This window comes from Rutidosis leptorrhynchoides, chromosome 3, assembly GCF_046630445.1.
Source record: "Rutidosis leptorrhynchoides isolate AG116_Rl617_1_P2 chromosome 3, CSIRO_AGI_Rlap_v1, whole genome shotgun sequence".
In the NCBI taxonomy this organism is placed as follows: Eukaryota; Viridiplantae; Streptophyta; class Magnoliopsida; order Asterales; family Asteraceae; genus Rutidosis; species Rutidosis leptorrhynchoides.
In genome coordinates this window covers 350,897,858-350,916,654 of record NC_092335.1, presented here as the reverse complement: position 1 = coordinate 350,916,654, position 18,797 = coordinate 350,897,858, and positions in this window count along the sequence as shown.

Sequence of the window (18,797 nt, the reverse complement as noted above, 5' to 3'; positions counted from 1 at the left end):
AAAAATAAATTAATTAATCTATGAAAAGTTCTGATAAAAAGTACAATGAAATCTAAAACATTCATCGAGTGTAATGTTATCCGATTATAAAATAATATACTTCGTAAAATGTTTAAATGTAAATAATCATTAAAAGTAAAACATTCATCATGTGTAATGTTATCACAAAATAAATTAATCTATGAAAAGTTCAAATAAAAAGTACCCTGAAATATAAAAAATTCATCAAGTTTAATGCTATCGAAATATAAAATAATATAGAATGTTTAGAAGTAAATACTTATTCAGGCTAAAATATTCATTGTGGGTAATGTTATCGATTTATAAATAGATTCATCTATGAAAAGTCAAATAAAAAGTACAACGGAATTTAAAACATTTATCGAGTGTAATGTTATTAAAATAAAAAATAATATCGAATGCTTAAATATAAAGGTTAATTAAACTAAAACATTTATCTATGAAAAGTAGTAATAAAAAACACAATGAAATATAAAATTGAGTAGGAATATGTAGACCAGTCAACTCATAGAGATGAATGAACCTACTACAATGACAAAAAAAATGATCATGTTTTCACCTGATATAAAAGACATGATAGTAAAAAACCCCTTTGGTTTATATTCAAAGATATAAAATGCAAGTTTTTTTTTTTAAAGCTATAATTTCATTTCACCAAAGTAGCATACAACTCACAAGAAGTAAAGGATCAGTACAAGCCAAATTCAGCTCTAAGAGGTTTCATGAACCACACCCTAGCACACTAGAAAAATGAAATACTTATACCTTCACCAAGGCCTCATTGATGGTGGTTGATTGTATTGAAGGCGTATGTTCCAAATAGAAACTGTACTTGGACAAGCATTCACAAAAAGAATCCGTCTCGTGCTTACTGTCAACACATGGACCGACATTTTCTCGAGCTTCAACTTGATTGTGAAAAGGCTTATCAGACAGTCCCACGCGTTATTGAAAATTGAAACCACATAAAATTTAGTAAAGCAACTGATCGTGCTCATAAACACATACAAGATTTACGGTTTTTCTTATAAACTTATATACAAAAGCAAGCACACAAGGAGCTTCACCTCATTATCTAGTGCTCTACACATAAATTCAAGGCCAACATACACAAACCTTACAATGGCTATCCAATTAAGAAGGAACCCCAGTTTAAAGCATTCATTACTATCAAAAAAATAACATTCATTTATATAATATTCATTACAATAAAAGATATAACTACATATAAATAACTAGAGTTACCTTCTTCCTATCATATTAAATTCTATTCTATATAGCATTCATTTAGATAGCATTCATTACAACCAAACAGGTATGCAATGCATGTATTTACCTTCTTTCTTTTAACTTACTACTAAAGCAACTAGACTTGTCACTTACAGAATCAGTACAAATAATGCAGTACAAACTTCTCGATTCTACTGTATATGAACAAGATATATTGATAATTATAGTATACAAATTCAAACAATTCACGTTTCCATACTGTCAAGTATGTGTTTAATCTTCCCTTTTGAGATTTAAACAGTAGATGGTCGATGGTCACCTGGCTTCTTAACCTTGCATAACGGTTTGTTGATCATTGACTAATATTAAGTTATAACGCCTATGCCAAAATTTACCAATTTAGGACAATAAAATAACATCATTAATTATTGAATTAGCCTACACACCTCAACAATCCGTTCACATAACATATATATACTTTCTAAATTGCTACATATACATCGATAATCTGTTCGTATACTCTCACAGACAAAACAACAAACAGTTGGTGTGCATAAAAAATAAACTCTAATTACTAACAATACTATCAAATTGACATGTTCAACGAATCAAAGACACTTACCTGAACACGAAAAGAGGATGAAAATAAATAATTCGATGAAGCAGTCGTTTCAAAAAAAATGTTGGCGTAGAAGCTTAGAAGCTTCAATTTCTTGTATAATCAATCAAGAGTAAATGAAAGTAGGCCTGATGTGTAGGGTTGTTAATTATGATTCATCGATTGAGAAACAAAAGCTAACTTTAACATTTCAACTGAATGTTTTATGAAGATGCGTAGAGTATGATGCATATTGGAAACTGGGTATGATGAAAAGAACAAACAATTTATGATTCAGGAAAAAAGAAAAAAAGAAATTAAGAAAAGAATATAAAAAATTGAAAAGTCAAAACTACCCTTAGCAGTCTAATTTAATATCACGGGAATGAGGAGTTTGAACGAGGGATGCTGAAACAATGTGAGCTGTTGATCAAAAACTGAATGGTGCGATCATCAACTTCCCCCTTCCCCCTAAAAACCACTTCCCTCTTGATATAATGTACAAGGTGGTGAGGTAGCCGAATTAGCTACCAAACACCAATACACGAAGAAATACAAACATGCTACACGAGAAAATAAAATACACGACTAGAAGACCACATTGAAAGACTATATACAATAATCATCCCGGATCAATATGCACGACCAACACATTTGAATAACTCGGATTAAGGAGCCATTGATGCCAAGACATAAGGGATTTTCTCGAACGATTTTTCACCCATTCAAAAGACTTGACTTGAACCTCGTTAACAATCGCTTGCCAAACTTTCTTTTTGCTTACTTCCAAACCTAGCGCATTCGAACATTTGATTAGATCTTCCAAATTGAAACCCGAAGGAAGGGATAGATTCCACCATTTAAGGATGTCAATCCAAATTTCTTGAGCGGATTTGCATGAATAAATGGTGTGATCCACCGACTCGACAACGTCATTACAAAGATGGCATAACAACGTGTCCAAGTCGATCCCCCTCTTATCGAGTTCGACTTTCACCGCGATTCTTTTTCTTAAAACTCTCCACACGAATATTCCTTTTTTAGCGGAATGAGATTATTTTTAAGAGTAGCCGAAGGGGTAGATTCTCTTGTAATTAACTTGTCGTCAATTTTACTAGCCATGGTTTTCGTGATATAAGTGCCACTTTTGTCACCAGTAAATTTCCATTTGTTGTCGCCTGTACCCGAAATCACGCTTGCTTTGATGGCTTTTGTCATGATTTTTAGTTCCCCGTGTAATCTGCCTGAAAATTCTCATGTCCAATCCCAGTTAAAACTCCACGTGTTATTGACAAAAGATACCCTATCTCTGATACAAGCCGAGGGTTGTTTTTTCAGTCAAAATAGTCGCGGACAAGTGTCTTTAAACGACCCATCGGCTGCCCACTGATCGAGCCAAAATAGAACATCATTGCCATCGCAAATTTGCCTTTCGAATAAATTTTCCACGTTGATGCCGAGTTTGTTTAGATCATTCCCCACTTTGATGATGCTTTTCCAAACAGAATTCTGCATCACAATATCACAATCACGATTAGTACCCAACCCCCCGTCCTTCCCGTAAATGCTTTTAATTGTTTTAACCCATAGTGAATCGCTTTCGGAATGAAAACGCCACCACCATTTGACTAATAAAGCCCAATTTTTGGCTTTAAGAATCCCAATGTTTAACCCGCCCTCTTTATAAGTAATAGGATGGTGTCCCATTTAACCCATGAAAGTTTAGAATCATCCCCCGACCCGCCCAAAAAAAACTTACGTCCCATACTTTCGAGAAGGTTGATGATGCAAGAAGGAGCGCGAAACAACGAGAAGAAGTATAGAGGGAGACTATTGAGCACCGCCTTTAAGAATGTTAACCGACTACCAAAAGACATCGTTCGAGCTTTCCAATCCGATAAACGTTTACTAAACTTATCAATAACGAGCTTCCATGCTTCTTTTTTGTGTAGTTTTTCACCAATCGGCATCCTAAAATAAGTAAATGGAAGAGCACCCGAAATACACCCCAATCTATTAGCCATATGGTCTACTTCCACCCGATCCACCCCAATGCCGTATATATGACTTTTCTGCATATTGATTTTGAGGCCCGACACTTTTTCATAACATTCAAGGGTTTTGTGCACACTAATGATGTTTATTTTGTTCCAATCCCCGAAAAATATTGTGTCATCCGTGAATTGGAGGTGTGAAATATTGATTTTATCACGCCCGATTTCTACCCCTCTAATGATCTTGTTTCTAACCGCGATTTTCGCCAGTATATTCAAGACTTCTGAAACGCCCTGAAACTCGCACCATAAAACGAAATTTTTATTTTTACACTGGCACGCCGTGCCACATTTTGGCATGCCGTGCCAAATCAGGTCTGATCAAATCATAGGTGTTCATGCATATTTTTTCCAAGGGAAAACCTACACACGGACATCAATGCGAAAGGGTTTTTTTAGGCGTCAACGTCGTTGATCTCCGGTCCGGTTACCGTGAATAACCCGTACCAGAGATGATGATCTCGAGAGGGTGGCCAACGAATTGCCCGCCGGTCGATAGTCGGACCCTATCGACGGCAAAGGGAGAAAAAACCCTACAAGACCCGTAGGTAAAAACCCTAGAGTTGCGATCGTGAAGACGATCGTGGAGAAGATCCGGCGATAACTGCCATGTGCGTTGCGGACTTGCGGTGGCGGCGTTGCGGTGTGATCGAATGATCGTATGAGGTGGTGCTTTCATTGAGAGAGTAAGAGTTGTATGCGATTGGGAGATTGTGAACTTGATGTAGGTTTTGCCCCATATTTATAGATGGGAATTAGGGTTAATTGACTTGGGGCCCAAGTTAATTGTGTAGACCCTAATTGGGCTAAACCCTACGTCATCAAGTCCCCCAAGTTCGGTATGATATTTTTGTCAAGTATCGTATCGAACTTCTCATTATGCTGCGGAAAATAAGTTCACATGAGCCTGCGCAAACAACTGTGCGTAAACCCGCGAACAGATGTGCAAAGAACCGCATGCAGAGTGCGCAGGGAAACCGCGTGAACTACCATGCGTAAAACCGCATGAAAATTGCGTCTAAAGTCGCGGACAACTGTGCGCAAAGTGTGCGTAACCTGGACAAAAGCGCGTGGACAGTTGCGCAAGCGCGCGAACATCTGCGCTAAATATTCATGTGCTTAAACCGCATATAACGAATTAAAAGCTCAATAAGAAAAGACAGACCTTCTCAAATCGAATGATAGATGGTAGAAAAACGAGACATAATGCATCGGGCCCCACGGTGGGCGCCAAATGTTCATGCATATTTTTTCCAAGGGAAAACCTACATACGGACATCAATGCGAAAGGGTTTTTTTAGGCGTCAACGTCGTTGATCTCCGGTCCGGTTACCGTGAATAACCCGTACCCGAGATGATGATCTCGGGAGGGTGACCAACGAATTGCCCGTCGGTCGATAGTCAGACCCTATCGACGGCAAAGGGAGAAAAAACCCTACAAGACCCGTAGGTAAAAACCCTAGAGTTGCGATCGTGAAGACGATCGTGGAGAAGATCCGGCGATAACTGTCGTGTGCGTTGCGGACTTGCGGTGGCGGCGTTGCGGTATGATCGAATGATCGTATGAGGTGGTGCTTTCATTGAGAGAGTAAGAGTTGTATGCGATTGGGAGATTGTGAACTTGATGTAGGTTTTGCCCCATATTTATAGATGGGAATTAGGGTTAATTGACTTGGGGCCCAAGTTAATTGTGTAGACCCTAATTGGGCTAAACCCTACGTCATCAATAGGTCAAGTGGCACGCCGTGCCACATTTTTGGCACGCCGTGCCAGTTTAGGACTGGCGAAAAAATAAGTTCAAGTGGTACGCCGTGCCCCCCTTTTGTCACGCAGTGCCATATCTGGTGAATCGCAATCCTTTTCGTCCGGTTAACTGCTTATTTATAATCATTCATATACAATCGCAAGATATATCTTGGTCATGAAAGACCCCTTTACACAAACTTAAACAAGTAGTCAATCTTGACCCATTTCATCTTATATGTCAATCTTGACCCATTTCAACTTAATAACATTAAAATCACCAATAATCCTTTCAACAATTTTATAACTTGACACATCTTATTTCATGATTGATCATAACCTTATTTTGAACTTACTTAAATCCTTCATCACTTTCATACAAATTCTTTGACCACTCGGTTTAATTCAAAACATTTAGCTAACATAAACTCAAGGTGTCAATACATGCAATATATCAAGCAAGACTTAATTAGAGACTTACATACTTAGATACTTATGCTCACATTTAGAAATCCATAATCACTTGCCGCATAGTAAAGAGTGACACATTCAAATAATAATAATTATAATAATCATAAATGCAAGACTTAATTGCATTAATTTACTGGAACTAGCCCCTTACTTTAATTTCTAGCAAATCTGCTACTTTCTTGACACTTGTTATATATCTTTAGGGAGCTTACGAGACCCGAATTCTCCACTTCACCAATACTTTCGTACAAGTCCACTTTAAAATCTCTCGCCGCTTTCCAAGAACCTAGAATTCATCAATAACTAATAGGGGTAAGCTTTGTGCTTAGTGAGCAACATAGTGTGTAAGAAACAACTAACGTTAAGCATGTCAATTCTTTAAATTATAATATCTTTAATAAGCGACTCGCTTGCGTGGTAGCAATTTTCTTTTATAAGGATTGTAAATTATTTCTTTTTCGCCCATGCTCCATGGCACTTCCTACGCGTCATAACTAAGACATAAAACATCACATATTTACAACGTAATACTATCGTAAAACAAAGCATTACAATAAGAATAGATCATCATACGCGTGATACTTACCTCGCTTACTTGTTGAAGTACAAGTACATCCCCCTTTACCTTTTTTGATCCTCATGTTCAACTTGCTCTAGTGAGTGTCCTTCTCTATCCGTTCATCATAAACTCACATCCGATCACTCTACCCGAATTCCATTACTATATAATCCTTTAACGACTCTTTTAACATCTTGTAATTTGTATTAGCAAATTTAACACAACAACATTTAATATCATCTACCTTATTCATCAATAACTAGTCATTATCAATCGTAGCGTAAACTAACATAATTGACTTCATCAAAATTTCTACTTTATAAATCTTCCATAAACAAAATACATGATCCATTTATTCAACATACCCATGAACATAACGAAAAACACATCATAATATCGAATATAATTAATAAACAAAATACATGATCCATTTATTCAACATACCCATGAACATAACGAAAAACACATCATAATATCGAATATAATTAACACATTAATTAATATATAAATCACATTAATTAATATATAAATCTACCTATGAAACTCAGCTTGAAATAATGGACTTTCTTGCTTGATATAGCGCTCTTGATTAGCACCTATCAACACAATGCTAATCCTTTAATTTACTTTATTAACATTTAATCCTTTCTACACATCTAGCTAACTCAAGTAACTAATTACAACATAATAAACCGTTTATCTTACTTATCCCTTAACTTGACTTCTTTTCGATATTTTAACAATATCATCGTTTTTTAAATTCAACTTCTTTCCAAAGACTTATCATTTTCTTTCTAAAACTCAAAGTTACTTTCTAGTATTTTTTTCATAAGCCTTCTTTTATTTACTTTCTTGAGTGAAAATCACAAATTTTGCTCATTGAAACATTTCATCAAACACTTCATGTGCATTAACACTTTTCTTTCAAAAACTTACTCTTTCTAGTCACAATTAACCATCTATACATCTATAATAATAATCTATATTAAAACTTGAGGTTTCAACCTCTAAATCAAGACTTTATTAACCTAAATTCGGATTGTAACTTGCATTACTCTAAAACTTGCATATACCATCATAACAACAAGTAAACTTGGGTTTGCAAAACCTTTCAACTTAAATTAAAGTACTTAGGGCAGATTTTACCTTCGAGAAGATGAAAACAAGTTCTTTTCAATCTCTAATGAAATTGATGAAGAACAATCCTCAAGTGTGTGTAATTGTAGTGAGATTTGGGTAATGAACAAGACCTAGAAATCTGCATTTGATCTCTTCTAATCATCCCCATCTCAAATTTTCACCTTTTTGGCAATTTTAGTCCTCCCATTTTCAACCTTTTATCAAAACAACCCTTTAAACTAATGTTGGCCAATTTTTAGCCCAAAAACTGATATGTCGGGCTTATTTTATAAAAACTATAAACATAAAAGTCATAGCCCAATAATATTCGGACGTTTAGGCTTTTGAATCACCCAAAATGGACTCTGTATGAGCAAGTTATGCCTAAAACTGTAACATTGCGTGAAACGACTATATAAACAACTTAAACTTTCATGAAATACTCTATAATAAAATAACATACTTCGGGATTTGGGTGTTACAACTCTCCTCCCGTTATTTCGTTCATGTCCTCACGAACCAATTATAACATCTGTTAAAACTCACCGTTATTCACTATACATATTCCAAGTGAACCCACATCACTACTTTTACACAACTACACCTTCGTTAGGTATTTAACATTCTCCTTAGTGTGTTAATTAAGATTAATTATCTTATATATTTCTTCTTATCCTACATCTCAATTTATAATCATATTTCACTAGCTATTTTCATTGTATTTCATTTCATTGGGGGAAAACGCATTTGTCACACCCCCAAATTGGGACTGGGGTAAATGTGACTTTTCAATATCAGAACACAAGCATCTAAAGAGAACGACTCTAAATGAGACGTTTTATAAAAACATAAATTGTATTGCAGCGGAAAGAAATATAGTTTTACATCAAAATCCAAATGTAAATGTCAAATGTTTAATAAATGATTAAAATATAATATGCGAGACTCCAATGCAAGGCAGCACACATATTGAAATCATCATCAGCACATAAGCTATTCGTTACCTGAGATAAAACATGCTTAAAAATCAACACAATGGTTGAGTGAACAACATAGGTTTAATAATTGTAATAGAGTTTTAGACCACAAGATTTGGTTTAAAATATATCAAAAATAATCAGTATGCCATGAGTTATAATATCGAGCTAAATATTAACCCCTGACACTGCGCGTGTGTCTGTAATCATTATTATGTACTCCCTTGACGATCGGTCAATGGGTAGAGACGTCGCTCTTAATAGGCCTATTCACAATAATTAAGCTTGCCACATTTTAATTCCAGCAATTAACGATATTATGGTGATGATTTGCATGTAAGGATACAAGTTAACAAAAGTCTCATGAAGTTGCATATCAAAAAGTTTAGGCACTTGTGTCTAAATTGTAAATCATTTCAAAAGCAAGCATGTGTCTCACCTCAAGATTTATAAAATTCAATAAAGTATGTAAAAGCGGAGCTATGAAGTTTACCTTTTTAGCAATGAACAAATTCCACGAAAGTAATATGAACGGAAGTAAATGACCAGGATCTTAACCTAGAGATATAAGTTAGGTCATTAGTTTGTTCAAGTAAAGAGTTCATAAGTAACTTATGAATTGTTAATGTGACAACCCTCATTTTTCAATTCTTGAAAAGACTACATTACCCCTAGGGTTTTTCCTTGCATGTATGCGTATTTAATATCTATGGTTTATATACTGCAACATAATTAATATACAAATTTAATTAACCCTGACCTAATATTTATAATTATTAAGTCAACATCTTTATTAATATAAGTATAATATAATTATAACATACTTATGTAATATTAACTAATACAAGATTATTAATTTAAAATATGTAATAACAAATTGTATAAAATGTTTGTGGCACATTTGTAAAATATAAAACTATAAGGTAATTAAATAATAAAATTTATATAATTAATTAATTTAATTAATTAATTATTATTAACCTAAATAATAATATTATTTTATTAATTTTTGGATTTATTATTAAATATTAAAATAATAACAATTTTGAAAATTTTTAGAACATTCTATTTTATCTCCTAAATTAATTAATTAATTTAAATACAAGATAAATACAAATTTAAGGGATAAAATCAATTTATTTATGGATAAAATTTATCGAATCAACTATTATTATTTTAAATATTATTCTTTGAGAATAAGTTTATTAATATAGACATTTATATGACTAGATACATTTACTTGTTGCTAAAGTAAATATCTTTTCAATTTTTTTTAAATATTTTGGTATTATCTTCATTTATATTTATTTTTATATTTTGGTTTTTCTTCAAGAGAGAATGAGAAGATTTTTCGTACACGTTTAAAAAGATACTAAAAATACTTGTTTAAAATCTGGAATAAATGATATATATATATATTTTTAGAACGGCTCGTTAGTTGTTAGACACACTCACACATCCACACAGGAGGAAACCGCAGACCCTTAACTGACATCAATTGGCAGACAGCCAGGAATTCCACAGAAAACCCCCTGGTGAGGCTCGAACCTGAGACCTCCCACTGAGGCTCGGTCCTAGCACCCGGTACCGTTGAAGCAATGCTACATTGGTAAATGATATATTTTATAAAAATGAATTTGATAATTATTAGTTATTAAAATCAAATTTTATATATACATATACGGTTAAATCAAGTTTAAATATACATAATAAGATGATTACAAATAATAAATAAAAGAACATGATAAATATATTTAATATATATTATATAATAAATACTAGGTATAATATTAATTATTAATAATACTTAAACTATAATTATAATTAATAGTTTTACTATAATAATTAAACTAATAATAATACTTATAACTTAAATTAAATTAATAATAGAAATACATTATCAATAATAAATATATTATAACTTATATAATATATAATATATTATAATATATTCCTATACGTACATAACAAGTGAAGGTTATGATCAAAAGATAACGTATGACTTATACGAACTCACCGCTACTTACGATCAAGTGGATGATATCTAGGTTACCATGATGGGAATAAGGTTTTGGATTAAACAAAAGGTTGTAGACTTATAGTCCAACTAAAAGTTCCTGACCCCTGGTTACATCTGGTCATCTCGACTTACTTGATAGCAACGAGTTTTGGAAAAGTTGTACAACATATTTATGTGGAGGATTATAACCCGAACTTTCTAAAACTAGAAACCTACTTTAAATGAAAACTTTCTAAAATTAGGAACTCTTATCATAAATTGTCACTATTAATATAATCATTATATTAGTAAACATGTTCCTTATGTGTTAGACAAATTTCTGATTAAGTCTATACATCTCTAGGTTGAGGTCTCTGCCATTCATTTCTCGCTTCTATTTCTGACTGTAGATATTCTTCACTGTACTATTATTAAGGTGAACTTCATAGCCCCACTTTTACATACTTTATTGAATTTTATAAATCTTGGGGTGAGACACATGCTTGCTTTTGAAATGATTTACAATTTAGACACAAGTGCCTAAACTTTTTGATATGCAACTTCATGAGACTTCTGTTAACTTGTATTGATACTTGTATCCTTACATGCAAATCCCCACCATAATATCGTTAATTATCGGAATTAAAATGTGGCAAGCTTAATTATTGTAAATAGGCCTATTGAGAGCGACGTCTCTACTCATTGACCGATCGTCAAAGGGGTACATAATAATGATTACCGACACACGCGTAGTGTCAGGGGTTAATGTTTAGCTCGATATTATAACTCATGGCATACTATTTATTATTGATATATGATTTATAACGATTTTGATAACTAAATCTTGTGGTCTAAAAACCTTTGATTATCAATTATAAACCTATGAATTTCACTCAACCATTGTGTTGACGTCTTTAAGCATGTTTTGTCTCAGGTAACAACTGACTTATGTGCTACTTTGATGATTGATTTGCTGCCTGCATGGAGTCCATCATTTAATTATAAAACATTTTACATTTATTATTATGACATAAAGCTTTGAATAATGCTTTCGCTATTTATTTTAATAAAAGGAATTTAAAACGTCTCATATAGAGTCATTCTCGTGTATTTCAACTTGTGTAATGATATGAATGGTCACATTTACCCCTGGTCCCATTTGGGGATGTGACAGATTGGTATCAGAGCCAGGTTGTTATAGAGAACCAGGATTGCATTTTATGTGTGCCTTATGTGCTAGTTAGGGTGCCTTAGCAATCTATAGGACTATAACCTTTCCTGTCGTAGTTTTAAGTGACTTTACTTATCCATATTCTTGCCTTAGTACTATGTTTGCCTTACTATGCTCTCCTTCCATCTTGCCTTCACACCGCACTTTAGAATCTACCTAGTACTCTTTCTTCTTTTAGGATGTCATTTATGACTTCTGAATTTTGCAACATTTCCATGACATCTATTACGATCATGTACATAACATTATGATACATACTGTGGTGCCTTGGTTTGCGAACCAGAAAACATCATTCTTAACTCGTGAAGATTCTCTCCGTGCTATCCTTAGTGCATTTGGAAAACATTTTAGGTTATGGATTCTATAAAATGGCAATTAAGTTTTAAGTCCTCAGGAAGTTTCCTAATAGATAAAATTTTGTAGTTTGATCACGTATCCTGACCTTATGGGGTGATATTGAAGTGGAAATATGAATTAGTGAAATATAATGACTCCTGACCAACATGATTATATTATGGTAATTCATAAAGAAATTCCAATATCATGACATATGGAATATAAAGTGAATCAAAGAAAAATTCCCAAGCCATTCATTCAAAAATCTCAATGTTATTACATGAAGGATAATTATCATCTGATTTGTAGATATACGAAGAGCTCATTTCAACCAAACTATCTATCTCATACCCGTGAGTAGTTTAACAATCCTTCATATACCATAAAAGTTGTAAAACTTTGCATTCTTTCTTTCTTAAACAACCTATTCTCTTTATCCTTGGCGCTTAATTATCACGCTTAATCACTACCATATCCTCACTGGTAGGAAGGATGCATATTCTTAAGCAACCTGAAGTGACACCCCCGAAATTTCCTCGAAGCATGCCACTTATTATCTGTAATTACGTTCCTGGTTTAGATTTTCATGAACCTATTAGAAAACCCGTCGAAGATAAACGACAATCACTCGTAAGGATTTAATTTGAATTTTCAAGTGTCGATTCTTATAAACACCACATTTACTTAAGTATTCACATACAACACCATTATATACTCCTGATACACCACCACCATCACCTGATCATGACTCTTCGACTAAAGACGCTGCTTAGCATGGTAGAACTTTCCAACATGTATCTTTTGATTACCGCATAAATCAAAAGAATCGCATCATACTCTAGCGTATCCACATTTCGGGCCAGTAAAGGGCGTAGTGTATATATATATATATATATATATATATATATATATATATATATATATATATATATATATATATATATATATATATATATTTCCCTAACGATATTGAAAAACATGTGATCCCTCACACGCTCCAAATGACCAAAGGTAGCATTGATATGATTATCATTACGTTACTTAAGGTCAAACATCGCGTGATTTGTTATACGTAAACAATAAGTCGCGACCTTTGAATCATTAACCATTTTCCTGAAAAATCTTACGATTTTACCTCAGTGTTAAAAGCATGTTAGATGTATCATTAAATGATCATATATTAATGGTTCTAACAATAGGCAAGTGATACCATGTCCTTACACCGCCCTTACTCATTGTGAAAATTCATACCATCCCGACAATAATCATAGATTTAGAGAGAACTTGATAAATTGATTTTTAATGATCAGCACATAGTCAAAAGTCACTGCATTAGCGTGTCTTCATACCTGTCTATGTGAACATCGGATTATTCATGCTCAAGTTATTATGAAATCTTTATGAATGATGGACTCAATCCAAGAGTATATAGTAAGGGCACTTATAGCCAGCCTTCCGAATCCAATATTAGTCATGGCCTGTTGGCATTTCAAAGTCAATAGGTGATAAATTCTCATCCTCATACTCTCCCATTCATAACTTACTCATCAGCAACAGCTTCACACTTACACATTATAGTCCTAAAACTTATGCCCTAAAAATAGTCATCAACCGCATTTGAATTCAATAGTTTTCAGTACCTCGTAACATTTTTGCTTAAATATCACCCAAAATTTTCAAAAATCATTCACTTGATCTTCATCAATCTTTTTCCAACTCGTAACCTTCGAAATATAAAGAAAATAAAATTTACTTTTACTTATTTTGACTAGTACATATCAACTTATACCTTCACTTTTACAAATCAATTCTTTTACATTTAAATTCAAAAGTTATTTTACTTAAAATAGTACACCTTGCACATAACTCCAGTTTTACTAATGACTTCGTTTCCAATCAAAATGTCTCAAAATTTTCCTAAATTTCTTTGACTTATTATATAAAAATTTTCGTATTACTCTACACTATGATTGGATCACATTTCTTCTTATCCTTCGTGCAAGAACAAGACATACCTCTTGTGCTCATCAACTATTCTTTTAGGGTTGGCTGTAGCATAAATGCATGCTGTGAAATCAAGGTCTAAGATACGCACAGTGGTCACACCTATCCTTAATGGAGGCTTACACTGGTATCACGGATAGAGATTTCACTAAGCTCGTCTGAGAAGTTTCTATTTCTGATATTTCATGGCTAAACCACAACACCCTCGTAAACATCAGTTCTATTATATCATTTTCAAAGATTTCATCACCTAGCGTAAACTATTCTTTATAGCCGATAATTCACATTTCTTCTCATCCGCGCTCAACTCATAAGTGAATCCTGGATTGACTCGCCGTCTGTACGAGAACGTCTTTTTCATTAAGAGATCACACCTCTCGTACGGTTTCCTTTCGGTGATGTAATGTGAATTATTCTAAGAGCCTATTATCCTCGTTATCTTCCCTAAGGGAGTTACCTTAGAAGTTTATGACATTTACGTGGTTACTCTAAACATATCTCCCTTCATTGGTTGCAACTAGAGGACATTCTAGTCAAGTATCGGCCTCTTCGACATATAGCTTAAATCATAATCATAAAGTTACATTCTACAATGTGCTTTCAAAATTTCTTCCAAAGATACGTTCACATGTATTATAATATACTGAATGATATCTTTTCACTCAAGACCATCCTGAGGGTATTTTAGTAATTATGGCTTGCATTGCATATAAGCCCAATTAGTGACTCCTCAGCTGGCACCTCGTTTCATTTATTCACATTAGGCATTCTTGAAAACCAGGAATATCATGTCTATGGTTACCTTCCGGAATTTGGAGTTTGTACCATCTCAAACAAACACAAGCCATGCATCAAACTTCATGGCTCTGATCTCCACGAACTCATATCTGTTTGTTTGCCCTAGTGTTGTGGCATAAAACGCTCAAGGTTTTAAATAAGTTTAGTAATGTTCATGGCACATTTCAGGTATCCAATTTACTGAAATGCTTGTATGACTAAAATATCACCATCCCTTTTAAGGAAACCTAGTCAGATGACACTCATGTTATTCATTTGAATGACCTCTGCATTAGTAATAAAATGCACTTCATAAAAGAACCTGTATAAGTTATGGATCGTGAGATCAATCGTGAAATGTCCCGTTCTTATTGATTAAAAACGTTCCATATTAATTGATTTCGTTGCGAGGTTTTGACCTCTATATGAGACGTTTTTCAAAGACTGCATTCATTTTTAAAACAAACCATAACCTTTATTTCATAGATAAAGGTTTTAAAAAGCTTTACGTAGATTATCAAATAATGATAATCTAAAATATCCTGTTTACACACGACCATTACATAATAGTTTACAATACAACTATGTTACAACAAAATAAGTATCTTGAATGCAGTTTTTACACAATATCATACAAGCATGGACTCCAAATCTCGTCCTTATTTAAGTATGCGATAGCGGAAGCTCTTAATAATCACCTGAGAATAAACATGCTTAAAACGTCAACAAAAATGTTGGTGAGTTATAGGTTTAACCTATATATATCAAATCATAATAATAGACCACAAGATTTCATATTTCAATACACATCCCATATATAGAGATAAAAATCATTCATATGGTGAACACCTGGTAACCGACATTAACAAGATGCATATATAAGAATATCCCCATCATTCCGGGACACCCTTCGGATATGATATAAATTTCGAAGTACTAAAGCATCCGGTACTTTGGATGGGGTTTGTTAGGCCCAATAGATCTATCTTTAGGATTCGCGTCAATTAGGGTGTCTGTTCCCTAATTCTTAGATTACCAGACTTAATAAAAAGGGGCATATTCGATTTCAATAATTCAACCATAGAATGTAGTTTCACGTACTTGTGTCTATTTTATAAATCATTTATAAAACCTGCATGTATTCTCATCCCAAAAATATTAGATTTTAAAAGTGGGACTATAACTCACTTTCACAGATTTTTACTTCGTCGGGAAGTAAGACTTGGCCACTGGTTGATTCACGAACCTATAACAATATATACATATATATCAAAGTATGTTCAAAATATATTTACAACACTTTTAATATATTTTGATGTTTTAAGTTTATTAAGTCAGCTGTCCTCGTTAGTAACCTACAACTAGTTGTCCACAGTTAGATGTACAGAAATAAATCGATAAATATTATCTTGAAACAATCCACGACCCAGTGTATACGTATCTCAGTATTGATCACAACTCAAACTATATATATTTTGGAATCAACCTCAACCCTGTATAGCTAACTCCAACATTCACATATAGAGTGTTTATGGTTGTTCCGAAATATATATAGATGTGTCGACATGATAGGTCGAAACATTGTATACGTGTCTATGGTATCTCAAGATTACATAATATACAATACAAGTTAATTAAGTTATGGTTGGAATAGATTTGTTACCAATTTTCACGTAGCTAAAATGAGAAAAATTATCCAATCTTGTTTTACCCATAACTTCTTCATTTTAAATCCGTTTTGAGTGAATCAAATTGCTATGGTTTCATATTGAACTCTATTTTATGAATCTAAATAGAAAAGGTATAGGTTTATAGTCGGAAAAATAAGTTACAAGTCATTTTTGTAAAGGTAGTCATTTCAGTCGAAAGAACGACGTGTAGATGACCATTTTAGAAAACATACTTCCACTTTTAGTTTAACCATAATTTTTGGATATAGTTTCATGTTCATAATAAAAATCATTTTCTCAGAATAACAACTTTTAAATCAAAGTTTATCATAGTTTTTAATTAACTAACCCAAAACAGCCCGCAGTGTTACTACGACGGCGTAAATCCGGTTTTACGGTGTTTTTCGTGTTTCCAGGTTTTAAATAATTAAGTTAGCATATCATATAGATATAGAACATGTGTTTAGTTGATTTTAAAAGTAAAGTTAGAAGGATTAACTTTTTTTTGCGAACAAGTTTAGAATTAACTAAACTATGTTCTAGTGATTACAAGTTTAAACCTTCGAATAAGATAGCTTTATATGTATGAATCGAATGATGTTATGAACATCATTACTACCTTAAGTTCCTTGGATAAACCTACTGGAAAAGAGAAAAATGGATCTAGCTTCAACGGATCCTTGGATGGCTCGAAGTTCTTGAAGCAGAATCATGACACGAAAACAGGTTCAAGTAAGATCATCACTTGAAATAAGATTGTTATAGTTATAGAAATTGAACCAAAGTTTGAATATGATTATTACCTTGTATTAGAATGATAACCTACTGTAAGAAACAAAGATTTCTTGAGGTTGGATGATCACCTTACAAGATTGGAAGTGAGCTAGCAAACTTGAAAGTATTCTTGATTTTATGTAACTAGAACTTGTAGAATATATGAAGAACACTTAGAACTTGAAGATAGAACTTGAGAGAGATCAATTAGATGAAGAAAATTGAAGAATGAAAGTATTTGTAGGTGTTTTTGGTCGTTGGTGTATGGATTTGATATAAAGGATATGTAATTTTGTTTTCATGTAAATAAGTCATGAATGATTACTCATATTTTTGTAATTTTATGAGATATTTCATGCTAGTTGCCAAATGATGGTTCCCACATGTGTTAGGTGACTCACATGGTCTGCTAAGAGCTGATCATTGGAGTATATATACCAATAGTACATACATCTAAAAGCTGTGTATTGTACGAGTACGAATACGGGTGCATACGAGTAGAATTGTTGATGAAACTGAACGAGGATGTAATTGTAAGCATTTTTGTTAAGTAGAAGTATTTTGATAAGTGTATTGAAGTCTTTCAAAAGTGTATAAATACATATTAAAACACTACATGTATATACATTTTAACTGAGTCGTTAAGTCATCGTTAGTCGTTACATGTAAGTGTTGTTTTGAAACCTTTAGGTTAACGATCTTCTTAAATGTTATTAACCCAATGTTTATAATATCAAATGAGATTTTAAATTATTATATTATCATGATAGTATCATGTATGAATATCTCTTAATATGATATATATACATTAAATGTCTTTACAACGATAATCGTTACATATATGTCTCGTTTAAAAAGTATTAAGTTAGTAGTCTTGTTTTTACATATGTAGTTCATTGTTAATATACTTAATGATATGTTTACTTATCATAGTATCATGTTAACTATATTTATATCCATATATATGTCATCATATAGTTTTTACAAGTTTTAACGTTCGTGAATCACCGGTCAACTTGGGTGGTCAATTGTCTATATGAAACATATTTCAATTAATCAAGTCTTAACAAGTTTGATTGCTTAATATGTTGGAAATATTTAATCATGTAAATAACAATTTCATTTAATATATATATAAACATGGAAAAGTTCGGGTCACTACAGTACCTACCCGTTAAATAAATTTCGTCCCGAAATTTTAAGCAGTTGGAGGTGTTGACGTATCTTCTGGAAA